This window comes from Rhamphochromis sp. 'chilingali', assembly GCF_963969265.1.
Source record: "Rhamphochromis sp. 'chilingali' genome assembly, chromosome: 13".
Lineage (NCBI taxonomy): Eukaryota > Metazoa > Chordata > Actinopteri > Cichliformes > Cichlidae > Rhamphochromis > Rhamphochromis sp. 'chilingali'.
Genome location: NC_137940.1, coordinates 29,214,762 through 29,226,846, shown reverse-complemented (window position 1 = coordinate 29,226,846; position 12,085 = coordinate 29,214,762). Strand labels below are relative to the sequence as shown.

The 12,085-nt window shown below is 37.6% G+C and overlaps 1 long non-coding RNA gene across 1 annotated transcript in view; it reads left to right on the top strand.

Annotated features, from left to right (window-relative positions):
* The first annotated feature begins 320 nt into the window (after positions 1-320).
* The window catches only part of LOC308409017, a 101,401-nt gene continuing 89,636 nt past the window's right edge, over positions 321-12,085 (top strand). The window contains exons 1-2 of the long non-coding RNA XR_013973891.1: positions 321-391; positions 3,553-3,625. This is a non-coding gene — a long non-coding RNA (uncharacterized lncRNA). The remainder of the gene's footprint in view (positions 392-3,552; positions 3,626-12,085) is intronic.

Below are 12,085 nucleotides of genomic sequence, written 5' to 3'. Positions count from 1 at the left end.
GGCACAGCTGTGGATGCATATAAGGCAAAACACAGAGCCTGTTTCTGTGACATGGGAACATCAAGAGATGTCAACCAAAACACCAGGAAAAGAACTGTGGAGCTCCATAAGTGTGGCTCAATTTTGAATACAATTTGGTGCCATTTGCAATTAAGAAATACAGACGATTTCTCTCTTTACTCTTAAAGTTAACAAATATGTTTTTTATATTTATCAATCTAAAAAAATAAACATTTAGTCTGATTTGATGTTACAATTAAAAAGTGTTTGTGTTTTTATCTGAAGAGTTTGTAAATATCTGTATATTTGATGATTGTCAGCACCAAGAGGGAGAGAGAGGAACAGAGAGGGAGATGGAGAATGAGGACAGAACAGAGATGAACAAGAGCAGGTGAGACACACATGTTAGTCAAATGGTTGTTTACCAAAAGTATCACCGTATCATAGGTACTCATGTATCTCATACCTAGTGTTTCTTTTTAGGTTTGTTATTTTTCAAATTCTATATTTATTAAGTTATGCAGGCTTGTTTGCACAACAAGGCTAAATAATTATATAAACCTTTCTCAATCTAAATATTGTACTTTGGTAAAATTAAAAAATAAATGTAGTGCAGGTCTATGATGATTTTTAGTGCTACTATCATCTAGTTCTGATTCTGGTTCTGTCTTGGTTAAGTCCCAAGTAGTCCTGATTTTGAACTGTTGTAGTCCTGTTTTAATTCTGGATCAGTTCTGGGTCTGGTTGAATTGGGGTTTAGTCCTCGTGTCTTGATACAGCCCTGATTTTGTTCTGCCTTGCTGCTTAATTAAAAAACTAGTTTAAGGTGTTCTGCACATGTGATATATATTTTTCCCTATATGAAGTCATTCTTTTTTGAACAAAACTCAAAACAGAGCCAATTAATCTTTCAGTCATTTCTACCCCCCCCCCCCAAGGGAAAAAAAAATCCCACATGCATACTATCCTTTTGGGCTAAGCCCCGGGTGTTTCAAATGTCTGGCTCCGCCTCTGGACAGCGCACAATGTGCTTTGAGGCAGCAGCCAAGAAAGGTGTAGTCTGCGTCTGTGAACACCCGTGTGTACACCTGTGTGCATACCTTTGTGGATCAGCATGCTTGTATTCCAAAGGTTTCTCCATGTAACGATCTGCTAGGGAGTGTGGGGAACCACAGCCCTGTCCCCCAGGGCATGAAGCAGGTATGGAGGAGATCCTGGCCCCATATATCCAGAGGCCCCAGATGGGCATGAGCAGGATTTTTAATGTTCTTCTGCAGAAGCAGAACTGGTGTGAGCAAATATATATCAGTGCCATTCACCCCATCTACAATATCATAGCACACTCTTTATATACAAAACTCCTTTTTAGACACTCACTGTATTTGATAGATATACACATGTGTACCTGCTTGTATTTTTCTTGTTTGTATGAAGCAACTAACAGTTGCAGATATCTTAGTAAACCTTCATATATATTGCCTGATAACCTTTAGCACTCTGAAAGCTTTACTGTGCTGACAGTAAAGCAAAAGACAAAAGAGAGAAAACATTGTATTTGAAGGCGCTTTCATAAAATGGGACAAGAGTGATTTGGTAAGGCTGGTAATTCATCTTTACAGTCAAGATGTGTAGGTCATCCATCTGCCCTTTCCACAGAAGTGTCACTGTGAAAAATAAACATGCGGCAGAAAAAGGAGAGGGGACGATGGCATGGAGCAGTAGAGCTGTAGAGGAAGAGGAAAAAGAGGCAGGGATATTTAAACAATAGATATACAGAGCAATGAATCTGATCCCAACTATGCTTATTGAGCTGTTTTTTTTATTGTAACAGTAGAAAGAGTGACATCTACAGGATTTTTGTGATATCAACAAAACTGTTTCAGACAATGTCCCATTTCTAATGTCCACACTCACAGACACCCATGTCCATGGGGGCTTAATAGCTTGACAGTGAAACAGCCTCAAGTACACAAAGGCACTCTGGGCCCTTAATTCACAGTTTCTGTAAGTCTGCTTTTCTGCCAACTCTTCCTAAACACTTTGATGTTGAATATATATAATATTGTATGACTCTGATTGCAGATTGCAAAATTCTTATGCTGAGGCCCAGTCCTTACTGCACTGGCCCATGTTTGAGTGCTCCCTGGTCCCTTTGCGTCAGTGTCATCACCTCATCCTGTCTCTTTGTGATTTTCCTTATATAATCAAGGCATCAGATTGTCTAAAAATGACAGATAGTGTAAGGTCTTAGGCCTTAGCTATATTTTATATTATATATATATTTTTGAGTTGAACGCGCACGGGCAGAAATGTTGAGAGCGCAAGCAACACATTGCGAGCAAGAGCAAATGCAAAAACTGAGCGAGTGGGGCTGCTATTGTGTGTGTGTGTGTGTGTGTGTGTGTGTGTGTGTGTGTGTGTGTGTGTGTGTGTGTGTGTGTGTGTGTGTGTGTGTGTGTGTGTGTGCACCTGCAAATTTTTTTTACGTGTGCTCACATTTCTTTTTACGTGCGCTCAGAATAGTGGCACAAAAATAACGCCATACATTTTCACACATGCACTCCAGCAGTGAACTTTTCCAGACATCAAATGAAGAAGGTGCATGTGAAAACCCAAATGTCCAGCACAGCCCCCTATTACAAAGTCTGTGTGATGTCTGATTGCATTGATGTGTGCTGACATGAAAATAGTGCCAGGAATAGTCCAGTGCATTCACAGCTAGCTGACTGGGATTCCTATGTCGTAATTTCTTCTAGCTCTTATCAGGCAGCTCTGTTGCTGAAACTATACAGAGTGTTTCCAGAAGAGAGAATGTAGCTGATGAGGATTATTGTCTGCTGTGTGCTACATGCGAGGAAGAACAAATCTGAACAATGTCCCGACCTGATTCTTTTGACATGCATGAATTAATTTGTGAAAATGGTTTATGATACGTAAGTAAGTAAGGATTATAAGGTGCATTAAACGAAACAAAAGTTTTATTTATCTAAACTTCACTCAACTCATAATTGTTGCTTCTTCCACTTCCATACCATTGATTCATTAATATTGAATTCTCTTGCAGCTGCTCTATTCCCATGTTGTTGCAGTATGTTAATGATTAACTTAATAATGTGGATGGATTATCTCAGTTGTTCTCCTGACTGAAAATTGGTCCGTTTACAAAATCCTGCCATGCAATTGCATTTGTCCCTGACCCTTGGAAACCCTCACATTAACTTTTATCAAGTGGACCTAAAGCTGACAGAGTTTTGGACACAGATTACTCCAAGTCCGCGAGGCTCCTGACTACGGTAGCCATTATGCTCCGACAATCCATCAAGCATTGCAGTTTTGTAGCTTACCAAAGTCGTACTAAAACATTTTTTGACATAAAATCGGTTCGAGGACAGTAAGCAAAACTAGAATTCATAGATAAAGCACACCGGATTATAAGGTGCACTGTCAATTTTTGAGAAAATTAAAGGAGTTTAAGTGTGCCTTATAGTGTGGAAAATATGGTATAACAGTGGCCTGACCTGACTTATTCTTGTCCTAAACCCTAAATTGCAGTTACTATAACGACTGAGTCAGATCCACCCCCTGTCCAAGGATATAATGATCAAAATTCTTCAAACATTACAAGGTTGGTACAAGTTGTTCCTCTTTACCTTTAAGTGTTGCTGGAGTTCCTGTGTTGTTAGTTTCTCATCCTCTCCATGCACCTTGGAAGAAAGTGAAGTTGTGCCAGAAATTTTTGTTGCTAACAATACATGGTTGACATCAATTATGTTTCATATGGAAGCATTCATTGAGGAGCTGTGCCATGAAATCAAAAGACAAGCAGGTAACACCCGGCGATGAAGCTACTCATCTGTTAATTGTTCATTTAAATTTGAGCCTATGAAAATCTCAAGGCTACATGTGTACAGTTGCTGTGATTAATAAATTGTGAGGACAGTATTTTTAATTAAAGTAAATCTGAAGCCATCTGGATGGCTTAATTTATACTGTAGCGATGAATAGAGGCAAAGTTATGGAAATGATATCACTAACCAAATACTTACAGAGCCAATTTTATAGACTGTTTATTGGTCTGAGTAGCAAATATGTCTTTAGTCATTGTTTGTGTGGCAGAAAGCTGTAGGAAGCTGTAGTAAATAGTCAAGCTGGAAGGCTGTGTGTTTCTCATCAAACATAAAGTATTGATTTTAGCCACAAGTTAAATATCAAACACTGGATCATAGTGTGGAATTACCCTCCTGCCTTTTCTTCTCTCTTCTCTCCACCCTCCTCACTCCCCTGTCTCTTCTCTTTCTTACAGTTTTGTTTACTTGAGTTTATAAAAAAAAATCACATCAAACAAAGCAAAGAAAACATGTTACGCAGCTCAGTCACTGACACAACCTGACTCATGTTGGTTTTGAGTGAGTGGGTTGAACCACTGACTTAAATAAAGCTATGGTACAGACACAGGTCGTGTCCAAATTCATGGGCTACATTCTCCCGAGGACCCGGCCTTCGCGGTCTACGTGGGCCGGGTCCTCAGAAGATCGGGTAGGCCGGAAGTAAACGGCCGTGAAATTGGACGGTCTAGCCTTCTGATTAGCGTCACCGCTGTCTCGGTGGAGTTTAATAAACTCAGCCGTCTGCTCCTTGCTGTCTAAAATATAACAGGACACTGGAGTAAACTCTCGGCCATCTCACACTTCTGTTTAATCAGTTTTCTGTTTGACGTTTAGTCAGCTGTGTAAAAACCAAGGAGGAACCCACCCGGGGGATTAATAAAGTTTTATTTTATCTAATCTAATAACTTTAATCTCAGCCAAACCGATTTACTCACGAACAAACAAAACACTGAAAAAAAGCCCAACAATAACATTTTTAGGTTGTCTAAGTGACTTATATATTACGTTTGTCACGGCCGGGCGGGTTACACACAGTAATTCGGCGTGCCCGTGTGGCGTGTTGGCTAGACCCAAGCGCGGCGAAGGCTAGCGGTGGGTTTGGAGCAGGCACGCAGTTATTCTAGTAACGATCAGTGCACGAAGCGTGGCTTCGGAACGGTCGTTACCGACAGAGAGCGAGCGGAGCCGGGAAGAGAAAAAGGATTGAAGGGATAATCACTCACGGTTGCTGAATCAGGCGGAGACTGACGTCGGCAGAGTTTCGGAGCTCCTGACACGAAGAGAATGATGTCTGGCGTCTCTCTTTTAACCCCGGCCCCGTGATCAGCTGATCACAGCTGATCACCGGCTGACAACGTTTAACCCGAGCAGCGAAAGTCCGCGGTGATCTGAAAATGATGTGCCGGGAGTTGTGCCATTCTCGGCCGCATCAGTAACCCTCGAGCTCCCGGCTAGCTATCGAGCTGGTGGGTAGCAGACGTCTCCGAAAACGTCGAAGCACTTTAGCAAAGATGCGATATCTTGATAAACCGAGCAGATATTTGATGTTTACACAGCTACTTTCTCGCCTGAAAATATGTTAAAAGTTTATTTTGTGACCCAGAAAGATTAATAAGAGTAATTTTAAAACTTAGTAGCGGCCGCCATTAGCCGGAAACTGGAGCTTGGCTGGGCCGCGCTATGAATTCTGGGATATGGTGGGCCACGAAGGACACACCCGACCCATCCTTCAAATTCGGAAAAAGGAGCACGCATTTGTCGGCTGCATTCGGAGGGGTCTACGAATTTGGACAGCCTTCGGCGCGTCGCTGTGACGTAATCGGTCTACAAATGCGGCCTCAGGAGAATGCAGCCCATGAATTTGGACACGACAACAGTCAAGTCAAACTGATTTTGGTTGTAACTACCCATATATGAGCCCAATCTGTTCTTTCAGATAGTAAAAGATCTATTCAACTGCTAATGACACTATGAATAATCTCCAGAAGCATTTAGACAGTCAAGCGAAAAAACTAATTAATGAATGAGTACTTGATTTAAATGGCTCAGTTTGTAGAAAAAAAAGGAAAAGAAAAAAAAAGAAGAATTGTAAACAAAAGTTACTGATCTTAAGTCAGCTGCACTGTAAAATAGCTCAAATGCTGAGCTTTCAGAATCACACTTAAGCTAGAGACCAGGTCGCGATGAGCTTAATGAATGCAGTGTTCATTTTAATGCAAACTACACATTCGCAGAGTTTCATGATTGCATGGGTGAGATTTCATTGATAAAATATGCTAACAGACAAACAGGTTTATGTCAAAGTATTCAAAACCCATCTGCAGAGTTTCCACTACATTAGGTGTGTTCAAGAACAGCTGCACACACATACAGACATGCAAACATGTATAAATACAGACATATCATGTCTGGTAATTGATAATAGCTGTATTTAAATAAGAATATGGTTACGTTAATAGTACAAAGGTAAAAAAAATAAATAAATACCTCCATCCAAATGAAACAACATTTTTTTAAACGTATGTACTGGCTTGTATTGTATGAATGCAATCCTTCATGAGACTGTTTTTATAGAAAACAAACTCTGTAGTCTAACTTTAAGCATAAAAATATGCAACACCATGGATCGAATCTTAATATGTACATTATAAAAACTGTATACAAAGGGAAGTCCTCATAGAATAAGGGCAAGAAAAAGATTGATAGGATTATTTTCGATAAACAGATGTGTCCATTATGCAGGCATATAGACACATCATTTGACACGGAGATGCCCAGTGACATGCTATTATTCACTGTAGCTCATATGCAGTGCAAAAAAACCCCCCCCTATTTACATTCAAGGAAGGAGGATGAGATTGATTATGTAGATTTTGGTAGTGAATTCATGCTCACAACTTTTACCAGTAACTAATACTATTTTACACATTACAAAGGCATGCGTCTGACTAAATACTAGAGAGGGATAGCAAAGACCAAATTGAGACACATAATAAGTATATATTTTGTTCATATTCTCATAAACAAACACCTAAGGATTTACCCAGTTCATTCATTCTTTCATGCATTTCCACGTGGTGATCTTTGTTGTGTGTCATATTCTTCTCCATCCAAATCCCCCAGAGACTCTTGATTACATGGTCCCATGTTAGTTGTGTTATACTTTTTAAAGAAATTTTTCATTTGGTTGATCCTTAACAAACTAACAACCTTTTCCCCTATTTTTTATTTTCATTATATAAAACTACAGGATTTTGTTTAAAGCACCTCCACATATGTTCCTCCACAGAAATCGCCACAAGTTTCTCAATATGGCACTGAGGCACAGCACATTTTGCTGTGCCTTCACTAGACCAACAACACAAACCCACTCTCAGGTGGCATACAGTAAACAAATGAAGGTGAGAGAACTTTTAGAAGAAAACTGCTGTAAAACGGTGACGAGATTGGGTCTGAAACAGAAATGTAGTTGTTAATGGTGCACAAATCCAATGTATAATAGCTACAAGACCATAGAGTAAGATGTACTATCGGCTTACCAGAGAGGAAGCCAAGGTACAGCCCTATATATTAGCACAGTGGTGTAAACTGTCACAAAACAATGTTCACTTTACTGACAAATCCTCAGAAAATGGCCATGTTTTTGACTGTAAGGTTCTTCTTGGTTGCTTACTTAGAGATTAAGTTGCTGTGTACAGATCATTAGCATGTGGCTGGTAACTTTGGAAAAAGAGAGCAGCCCTGTCTCCATTAGGTGCCTAATGGGTTGTTTTTGAACCACAGCTGGTGTCTGATGCAAACATCAACTAATCCCTGACCTGATCACACCTTGTGCAGTTGTGTACATGCTAAGTTACTCCTACAGAAGTGTACATATTTTCTTTCTGATCATGCAGAATCATCACATCATCCCTTGTTGCCCCTTTTCTTAATCTTTGACCTCTAACCCTGACGAAATGACACATGAAGTATAAATAGACGACAGCAGTCCAAGTCTGCATAAATCTGAAAAAAAGAAAAAAAGAAAATGTACATCATGGATAAATTTATTCCCTGGATCCATAAATGCATCTGGATCTGGTCTGCCTATGATGGATCCTATTTTTTCTTATTTGAATTGTGACATGCATTTGTAAGAATTTATTGCAAAATATTTTGTGGTGATAAAAAAATGCTTCCTGATTAATCAATTCCAGATGTTTATTACTTCTAAGTTTGTTCAAACGCCATCATTGTTAAAGTTCACATGCAAATTCATTTTTTTGTATTTTCTTGAGTTATTTAGCTAAGAGAGAAAATAAACAAACAGACACCAAACCAATCACATAATGACCTCCACTGAGGAGGTTAACATGCATCGTTGAACAAAAGCCTGCACATGAATAATGTTTTTAAATTACAGCTTTTTATTCAGTAGTAGAGTGTTTGTATCTGGGCAGCAGATACTGCTGAATAGATACAAAAAGTAAAAATTAGAGACACATGTTTGTTGTCAAAGGCTTTTTAAAATCACCAATAACGCTGAAATGTTCTATCTTTCTGTGGCATACAGTGAAAACTCAAATTTTTAAAAACCTTTTATGAATTTAAGTCTAGGCTCAGTGCTCAATGTAATCTGACCAACATCTCTTTCCCTGCAAGAAAATAAAAGAGGAATGAGAGGATAAGTATCACATTTAAAGGCAATTTAAGATGGGCATGCATCAACTCACACCTGCTCAGAAACAAATACCAAAATAATCAAGAGATTCAGAAAATTCCAAATGCAAAACGTCATCTTACGCCTCAGACTGAATTATAGAGTTACTCTGAATAAAGGAAAAGTAAAGAAAGCTGAGAGGAGAAATGACTGCATGACTTAATCACAAAAGTGAGATGTGAAGAAAGATGCAGCAACTGACGAGGAAAGAAGATGACAGGAGAGGTCAGAAGAGAAGAAAAAAGAAGTAGAAAGAAAGTGTAGTGAAAGGGCAAAGGAAATGGAAGTAGAGCCTTTGAAGAATGACAGAAGCAAAGAGTTTGATCAATTCTGAACTAAAGTGAGCAGCACTGACTTAGTAATTAACCAATCAATTGTAATGCAAGGATCACTCCAACGATCTGCTACCGTACACTTTCAGTAATTTCACATTTCACTCCTTTTCCATTCATCCTGGAACAGAAAATACTTGGGTTGTTAAAGGTTTTGTGATCTTCTAATCTCTGTGTGTCAGCATATTCAACGTAAAATAGAAAAATGGATACTATCTTAAATTAATAAGCTTCCAGCTTTAAGGTTTCCATTGCCACCAGGATTGAACCAACTAAGGTAGACTTTTTATTTGTACTCATAGTGCTGATACCGCTAAGTATGTGGCTACTCTACAGTTAAAGTAGTATAGTAAGTACTTATCACAGCCTTCATATTAAATCCTTTACAGTCAGTGATTGCCTAAAGCTTTTGAGCAATAGCTAATGGAGGGCACATTGTATTTTCATTTAATGGTGATTCTCTTACAGGCTTTTACTGCAGGCACATTCAACTTTTATATGACGGGAAGTCTCTCTGGTGCACAGGTGAACCAACACGCAGTCAGACTGAGATCAAATAGACTCATTTGAAGATTTCCCACCTCTTTATCTTAATAACCTTCTTTTGTTACTTTGGTTAAATGTTTAGCTCAATACTGATGTTGAATGTACTTCTGAATGAGGGCAAGTATGAATGAGTACGTGTGTTACAGACAGGCAGAGGTAAGAATTGCAAAAAGAGGATACAAAGGAAACAGACACCAAGACAAAGACTGAGGGGAAGGACAGGACTATTTATACACACGAGTTTAATCAGAATATTTATTACACATGAAATTAATCGGGGAAATAAGAGGATAATGACACAGATGTTAAAAATCAAGACAACAAGACATGAGGAGAAAAGTAAAACTTGACTCAGGAGGAAAAAAAAACGAAGTGAGAAACAATAAATAGGAAGATACAGACACATGGGTAAACTTGACAAGGGGAAAGGCACAAAAGGATGAGACTGAGGAAACAAATAAAATTACTAACATAAGTTAGAACTAAAAAAAAACTATGAAAATGTGAACATTGGAATAACCACAATTTAAAAGCAAAAAACCCCAAACCTGGGTTTAAGACCTAGAACCATGGGAGTGCCATCCAGTGCTTTCTGATACATTTTCAATCTGTGCACACAGTATATTCTACTATACCCCCACATTTATCCTGCTGCTGCTGTTAGCTTTGAAATCATTAATACATGTCAGTATGCTGCTTCCATTGGCAGCCATACACACCCAAGCTATAGTAAAACCATGTTTGACAGAAGTGCTTTACGTCAAAAACTGAGAAGCTCAGTGATTGTTTGTTATTCTGTCAGTCCGCTGAACTTTCAGAATTCCAAGGATTTCTCTTTTTTCTATTGCTGTTCTGAAATCCTTTTTTTAGCATGACATTATAATGCAGTGTTATACAGATGAGATCAGTATCAAGTATTGATTTACATGTTGGAAGCACTTGTTTGCATCAGAAAATAAAAGTTGTTAAACCAGCCCAAGAAACATTCTAATTATTAATTTTACTTTTATTTTTATTATACTTAATAAATTTGTGTTATTGAGCTAGAATTTAGAAATCTCTAAATTCAAGGATGACAAAATGTAATGTGATGATTAAGTTGCATAGAATTTTTAATCAAGCAAAATTTAAATAAAGTTACTGATGAAATTTAAATGTTTATGTCAGTTGAACTAATTATTTTATATTGCAAACTGTAAACTATACTGTAAACTGTACTTATTTTTTCTAAGGCAACAAGTTTGCATATTTTTATTTTTTCTTCAGTACCAGCAACTAATTAGATCCTGCATTATGGGAGCATTATAACTGTCTCTTTCAGTAATCTAGGAGGTTTTTACTTGGAGCGTAGCAGTTGCAGGCCCGTGCATTTACTTATTGTACTGGTCACATTAACAGAGTAACATGAAGGAATATAGAGAGAGATTTTAGCTAAAGTGTAGAGTGCTGACAACAGAACTACACACAGTGACAGCAGAAAAGAAAAACGGCATCAAGTATATTTGATAGGAATTTTGTTCAGCTTCACCAAACTGCAACGCAAACAAAAAGACCAGCATGCAATAACTGCTATTTTTCAAATTATTATTTTTGTTGTTCAGGGGCTTTCTGCTTGATTATTTATTTTTGCTGACGTTAAGCAGCTCACAGCAGACCCCGTTCAACATATTATTATTGAATCTGCCAATCATGCAATTTTTCTATATGGCAAGGAATAAAAAAGTAATTAAAATTAGATTTTTTTTCACCTTAGGTATTACATAATATCATAATGCAATGCAATGTGGATGACACTCATTACTGGCAGTGATTTAGCTAGAAGTGCAATTGTTTGTCTCTGAATCAAGGTGTTAAAAAACTGCTTACTGCCTTTAGTGACAACAACGCTACGAATTAGGCTTCCAGCAGAAACCAAAAAAGCAACACAAGCTTAAAGAATTTATTAAAAGAAAATTTAAAAGTGAAATATTTTTCACTTCCTGGAAACTGCAATCATAATAAAGATAAAAAAGTGTGTCATAGGACCAACAAATCTTGTTTGTTTTTTTTATTTGATTTTTTTTTTGCATACATGTACAGATTACACTTTTAGCCTTAAAATAGGAGTAAAAAAACATTCAGAGTAAAGCCATTATTGTAATTACAAGTAATTTTGGCAGTCGTTAGTTTGCTTCTATTTATGTCTCTTCTTTCTTGCTGTACCAAAACTCCTTAAAGCAAATTCCTGAAACTAGTTGGTGGAACTGGGTTCAAATGAACATTTCACTGCATATTGCTTTCATACAGCATGCTTCTTTAAATAGCCTTAAAGCTTCATGATTATTATTATTATTATTCTTGTAACTGTGTTGATTAATTCCTTGTTTAATCTACGGTTTTGTTGTTTTAGTGTACTAATTGGGTTTTTGTGATTCTCAGTCTGCTCTTGAAAAATAGACTTTAATGTTAATTAAAGTGTCTAATTAAATAAAGATTAAAAGAACAACTGAACAAACATAAATAAATAGGTGGTTTAACCACCATTACCAAAGGACATATTTCTGTTTTTTCTTTTTTTAAATGAAATTAGCATCACTTTCAGAGCTTCATAAACAAATTAAAACTGTCTTTTCTTTTCTTTT